Raw genomic sequence first — 6,800 nt, 5'->3', positions numbered from 1 at the left:
ATGTGATAAGCCGCTATTTATTGTATGTTAGATATGCAAACGATCAATTTCCAAGGAGTTTTTATGTGTTAAAATGATCTAATATGATCAATTAATAATTTTTGAATGCCTAGCAATGCAAAATCAAAGAGTTTTTTGTGTGTTTCAAACATAAAGATGACATTTAGAAGACATAATAGAGCTTAAATGGTGCTCTTCTAATACATTTTTGTAGTCAACTAAACTTTGTGCTTTTCACTATTTGAAAGCATATATCGATTCTCTGAGACTAGATGATGCAGATGAAGAAAATGACATGTGAAACAATGAGGAAATGACAAAGATATTGGTTGGCAATTTTCCTAGTTTGAACTACACCATTGCCATTTTGCACCTATTTTTCTAAAACCCACCGATGGTTTTCTTGCATAGTTGTGATCCATTTTAAAAACTATTCATCCAGGTCATCTTTGAATTGCTCAAGGATAATTTCATCTTCATAAATTTTGATTGGAAAATGTGTGTAAAGGCCCTAGGTGAAAAATCCAAAATTGGGTGCGCTGAAGTCATCTTCACACCTCATATGCAAAAACCTGCTAGTCTATATCTTGGAGATTTCAAGCTCTTTTTAAATTCTAATGATTTGGGTCTTTCTTAAATGGCTCAAGGAAATTTTTTGTTTTGAAAGTGTAGTTCCAAAATGTTTCTAATGCCCAGAGTGAAAATTCATAATTTGAATGCTCCAATGTTCATTTACTACTATATTCAAGTCTGTAATAGTATGAAAAGACTTGATTGGCAATGGTGTTGTTTTGCATTTGATAAACATAGTTTGTTTATAGAAAGTGCAGAGATTGATGGTTTGGTCCGATGATATGAATGGATTCTCAGCATGTTCAAAATGTGGCTATCACATTAGAATAGAGAACATTGGATACATGGTATATTGAGGAAAGTATGCATTATTTTGATCTTAATACAAGGTTTCTTAGAGATTTTGTTGATTAATAACAGTCCTATATGTTATTAATGGCAAATAGAAGTAGCGTATGTTGAATACATTGACTCTATTGAATGTCTTCATGTGAGCTATGATTTGTGATGGATTTTAAATCTGATTGAAGCTTTTTATAGATCAATCCTTAAATATATGAAGAGATTAAATGTAGTAAGGTAGATGAATATTCAAAGAGGATGATTCAGTCTTAATTGGTATTATGATATTCAATAGAACAGAAGCAAGAATGTTGGCAATGGCAGTATTTCTTTGTTGATTCCATTATGTAATTGTCATGTAGTATTCCTAGGTTTAGGTTGACTGATGGAGTCTTTTCTTTTCGTGTTCTTGAAGGCAGATCAAAGGAAGAGATAGAATTCTCTTGAGCTTCTCTTATTTGTATTTTCGAAAGTAGTCTTCTAAAAGCTTTTCAAATTTTGAATTTGAATTAATTCACATTCCCCTAAAGGGCATAGGCTATGTTTTCTATATAAGCTATTGTAAAAGATGTACAAGGGGTCAGCAAGTTATTGGTGTAAAAGACTTGATATTGCAGAGCGAGTAAAAGAGTGTATTATGTCAATAATTTCCATTCCATTTAGTTGGCATGTTGCTTCTATGTGTCTTTATTTTAAATATAAATTGTAGGAAGAAAGGAAGGTTGTTTCATTCTTTTTGTAATAAGGATATGAATTAATCAGAGTAGGATGTGCTTTGTGAGATTCAGGGAAAGATTCAGGAGAAGTTCTTAATCATTTCATTTAAATTTTTGTAGATAGTTGTTGAGTTATGAATTCATAGGATTTTTGGATTCCATAGCTTGATTTGTAGATCAATAAGTATTTTCTTTCTTGAATTAAGCTCTGGTTAGACTTAGTTCGGTTAGCCTCTTTTGCTCTTAGGTTAAGAGCATACCCCAGGTTAGATGTAGAAACAAAAAACATAATTATTTGAAAATCATCCACATAGGGAGCTATAGCTATAAATTTAGAGAAAAACTGGTAATTAGAAGATGGCTTTTCAACTATTGTAATCAGATGTTGTTCAAAATTTGAGCATTGAGAGTCATATCATCACAAGGAACAAGAAGGACAAATCTGTTTACCAACAATGTTCAATGACTACCTTTCTTGATTTGCATGTGGATCAAGGTATAGATAATTGTACTTACAACTTCTGTCCAGTATTTCAAAGCAACATATTTCTCCATCATGAGTTTTCTAGCACAGTCCATTATAGATCTATTCCTTTTTTCATCCATTCCATTTTGTGGAGGGGTTCTAGGGTGTAAGAATTTTCCTTAGGGAAAAATTCACCCAAGACCAAGGAACTCAAACACAAGCACAAAATAGACCAGAGTATGATCAAAATAATAATATAATATTTAATTCCATGTACAAGTACACTAGGAGTGCCTATATATAAAGGCCTCTAGAATGCTTCTAGAATGCCTAGAAGTTAGCAACATGATAATTCATATAACTAGGCACATGGCCACTAGGTGTGGGTTATCCTCCCTTTAGCACAGGATTAAGTGTGATGATGAGAGGATAAGCCTACAAAGGTGTAGCATGAAAAATAATGTTGTAGACACTGGTGCTTAATAAGGAGTGCAAATAACTGTGTTGTAAACATGAAAACTCACTTAATTATCCACACTCTATTGTTGGAGATACCATGTGTTGAATTAGAGTTGTGTACTTCTATGTTGTCAACATGACAACTCATAAAAGTATGCAAACTCCTAAGTGTCAATCTAATAAATATTAAAATAATGCATTAACCTAAGTAAACTTAAGTAAAGTTTAAATAGTAATTTATACCAAAACCCCCCTTAAGTGCAACTTAGGGGAATGCACTTAAGCTCACAAATGCATGATGGGTCTCAACTATGAGGCCATGTTAGGTACCCATGTACAAAAGTAATGCTCTACATACAATGATACAATGCAATTTCTTATAAAGTAAAGAAAGAGGGAAAAGCTCATGGGAAAAACCCTCCTCCAAAATGAGAGATAAGTACAATAAAGAAAATGAGATAGAAGAAGACATCAAATGGGGAAAAGATCCCTCCTAGAAGAAAGAAGAGAGACGTCAAGGGATTCCCCTTTTTGCAACATCCCATTCCCCCAAGAGATCTTGAAAATGAATATACTTGACCTTAGTGAAGGGTTTGGTTAAGATATTAGCGACCTACTCTTCTATAAGATAATATTGTAGTGTAATGATCTATTCATGTATCAACTCTTTGATGTAGTGCATATGAACCTCGATGTGCTTGGTCTACTGATGCTGAATTGGATGCTCAAAGATCTCAAGTGCACTCTAATTGTCACAATGTATGACTGTAGGTTTAGGTAAATCAAATTCAAGCTCCTTTAGGATGTGTTGTAACCAAAGAGCCTTTGTAGCTATATTGATAACTACTTGGTACTCGACCTTAGTGGAAGAAAGAGCAACATTATTTTTCTTCTTACTTTGCCAACAAATAGGGTCAGAACCAAGGTGAAATATGTAACCTAAAGTAGACTTGTGAGAATCAAGGTCCCCTGCATAGTTTAAGTCTATATATCCAACAAGTTGAATTCCTAGACCTACTACATAATGTATCCCATGTGTATGTGTACCCTTATGTAGTGCAAGATGTGTTTGGCAGCCTTCCAATGAAACTCATGTGATTCTTGAATGAAGTGAGAAACCATGCCAACTACAAAAGCTATATTAGGGTGTTTATGTGTCAAGTAGATGAGACTCCCAACTAATTTTCTATATAATGTAGCAAGTGGAGTGGTACACTTAGCCTCTAACTTGACACCAGAAAGAAAGGGAGTGGGAGAAAGCTTGCAATCACTCATGTGAAATCTAGAAAGAAAGTCAAGAGCATACATGGGTTGAGAAAGTGTGATCCATATTGAAGACTATGTGATCTCAATACCAAGGAAGTAATGTAGAAAACCCAAGTATATCATATAAAATTTGTCCTACAAAGAGGTCTTGACAGTAGCAATGATGGATGAAGTGCTTCCTATAATGATCAAGTCATCTACATAAAGCAAGAGTATCAAATGTGAGTCATCCTTCTAAAGAATGTAGACATTCAAATTATAATGACACTTGGTTAATCCTATTAAGAGTAGGAAGGAATTCATCTTGGCATACCAAGCCGAAGGAGCCAGCTTATGACCATAGATAGAATTCTTCAATCTACAAACCATAGTAGAATCCTATACAAACCCCTATGTTTGCTCCATATAAATCTCCTCATGAAGATCACCTTTTTAAAAAGCACTCTTTACATCAATATAGTGTACAACCCAACCATGAGCTGCAACAATAGAAAGTGTCAAGCGAATGGAGTTCATCTTGGTGATTGGAGCAAAAGTCTCTATAAAGTCAATACCTAGAACCTGTGAGAAACCTTTGGCTACTATTTGGGCCTTATGCTTATTCACACTTCCATTTGCTACAAATTTTTTTTAATAGATCCACTTACATTGAACCACCTTCCTTCCTTTAGGAAGGGGAACTAAGTCCCAAGTATTTTTTTTCATCAAAGAGTTATATTCTTCCTCCATAGCCTTTTTCCATTCTCAAATCCCTAATGGTTTCTTAAATGATTGTGGATCTAAAAAAATGGCTATATATGCATGTGGAAATGATTTGTGTTGTGACCTTGTCCTTTGAGTGTCTAAAGGATTCCCACCAATGAACCTATTGCATCAAGGGTTTGTTGTTCCCAACAAGGTTTAGTGGAAGAAGGAATGTGCTCAACTATTTGTAGACCCTGTGAAGGTGGTGTCCTGTGAGACAAAGTTGAAGGAATATCATCTTCTGATTCATTATCATCACTATGATCATTGTCCATGAAGGAGGAAGAAGGAGGAGTTGAAGAAGGAAAACTTGGACAAGTTTCTTGAAAGTGAACACTCCTCTCATAAAATATTTCATGAGTCTCTGGATCCATTAGTTTGTATGCCTTGAGATGATCAGGATATCCAACAAATATACATAGTTTTCTTTGTGGTTCTAATTCCTTTCACTTTTGTGGAGGTATGCTTGCCCATGGTAGACAACCAAAAACTTTGAAGTGCTTTACACTCTGTTTTCTCCCACACCATACCTCAAAAGGTGTAATTCCATCTAAGGCCTTATGGGGACTTCTATTTTGGATGTAATTGGAACAACACATGGCTTCTACCCAAAATACTTGATCTAGAGACTTATGTTGATGCATACAAGTGGTCATTTCCTTAAGGGTTCTATTCTTCCTTTTAGTGACATCATTCTATTGTGGTGTGTATGCAACTAAATGTTGAAGATCAATACCCTCATGAGTGCAAAAGTCTATGAGCCTGGAGTTGACATATTCCTTGCCATTATTTGTTCATAGAATCTTGATGGCTTTCCCTATTTTTTTTCAACTTGAGCTTTGAAGGTGATAAAGTTATCAAGTATTTCACTCTTGTGAGAAAGAAAAAAGACCAAAATGTACTGTGAAAAGTCATCAATAAAGGTTAGAACATAGTTGGGCTTTCCAAAGGATGGTATTGGAAATGGGCTAGCTACATCACTATGAACCAATTCAAGAACAACAATTGCTTTCCAAGACTTCTCCTTGTCATATTTCTCTTTAGAATGCTTGCCTACTTCACATACTAGACATACACCTTCTGAATACTTGACTTGAGGTAGATCAACAACCATTTCCTTACTACTAAGTTGTTGAAGGTAGCAATAATTAAGATGTCCAAATCTCTCATGCCATAGTTTACTTTGGGTATTTGAATAAGTCAACAAGGAAAGGGAAGTGGACTTAGGCACAAAATGTGAGAAATAATAAAGTCTTGTCTCATGATTAGCCTTTCCAACTGCCACCATAAAATCATCTTGGAGATTTTTCTCCACAACTATATTGGGAAGGAACTCTACTTCGTTGCCACATCCATAGTGAGTTATCTGGTAGATGGAGATAAGGTTGGTGCTAAGGTTAGGAACATGTAAAATATCCTTGAAGATGCCATTTTCCAACTCAGATTTCCTTTAACTTCTACTTCCACTTGAGTATCATTTCCCACATAAATGTAAGGCACATTTGATGGTTTCAAAGAGGAAAAATGCTTCCTTGAAGCACCTATATGATGTGTTGCTCTTGAATCAAGAACCCATTCCTTAGCATTGTTTGTACTTTCTGCCAAAGCTTGTCCCTTACCCTTTGAAGTGGTTGAAGCTCCCTTATCCTTAAATGTATTTGGTACATCAATTTTTATTTCCTCATTATGTTTACCAATTCATCAATCTACTTATCCTTGCACTCATGTTCATCATGACCATTCTTCTTATAATAGGAACAAGTTTTCTTCTCCTTTTTGTTGGAATTGTTCCCCTTTTGATTATTTTTGGAGGAAGACTTTACTTTTTGTGAATTAGATTGTTGAGTGGAAGAAAATTGATGCAAGGAAGATTGTTGTTTTGAGGAGGATTATTGTGTGTCATCTTGTGGCATAGCCTTCCACTACTTCTACTTCTTGTTAGAGTTTTCACCACTTGAATTACCTTCATTAGCTAACAAGGCTTTGGTCTTGGAAGACTTGAGAATTCCCATACTCACTAGATTGTCATGTTCTAAGATCAACATTTTGAAAAACTTCTTGAATGAAAGCTTAACGTAGGCACTACCCATTGTTAATTTGTGAGTATTATAACTAGAAACAAAATAAGCATATTCAGGTAGAAGATGAGTCATGATGTGTTTGATCATCTTTCCATCCTTGGTAGGTTCACCACAATCCTTAAGTTGTGCCCTATACATTTCTAATTGGGTAAG

The sequence above is a fragment of the Cupressus sempervirens genome, chromosome 3, assembly GCF_028749045.1.
Source record: "Cupressus sempervirens isolate cs-2001-9-10 chromosome 3, ASM2874904v1, whole genome shotgun sequence".
NCBI classification, from domain to species: domain Eukaryota; kingdom Viridiplantae; phylum Streptophyta; class Pinopsida; order Cupressales; family Cupressaceae; genus Cupressus; species Cupressus sempervirens.
Note: the sequence above shows the minus strand (reverse complement) of the source record.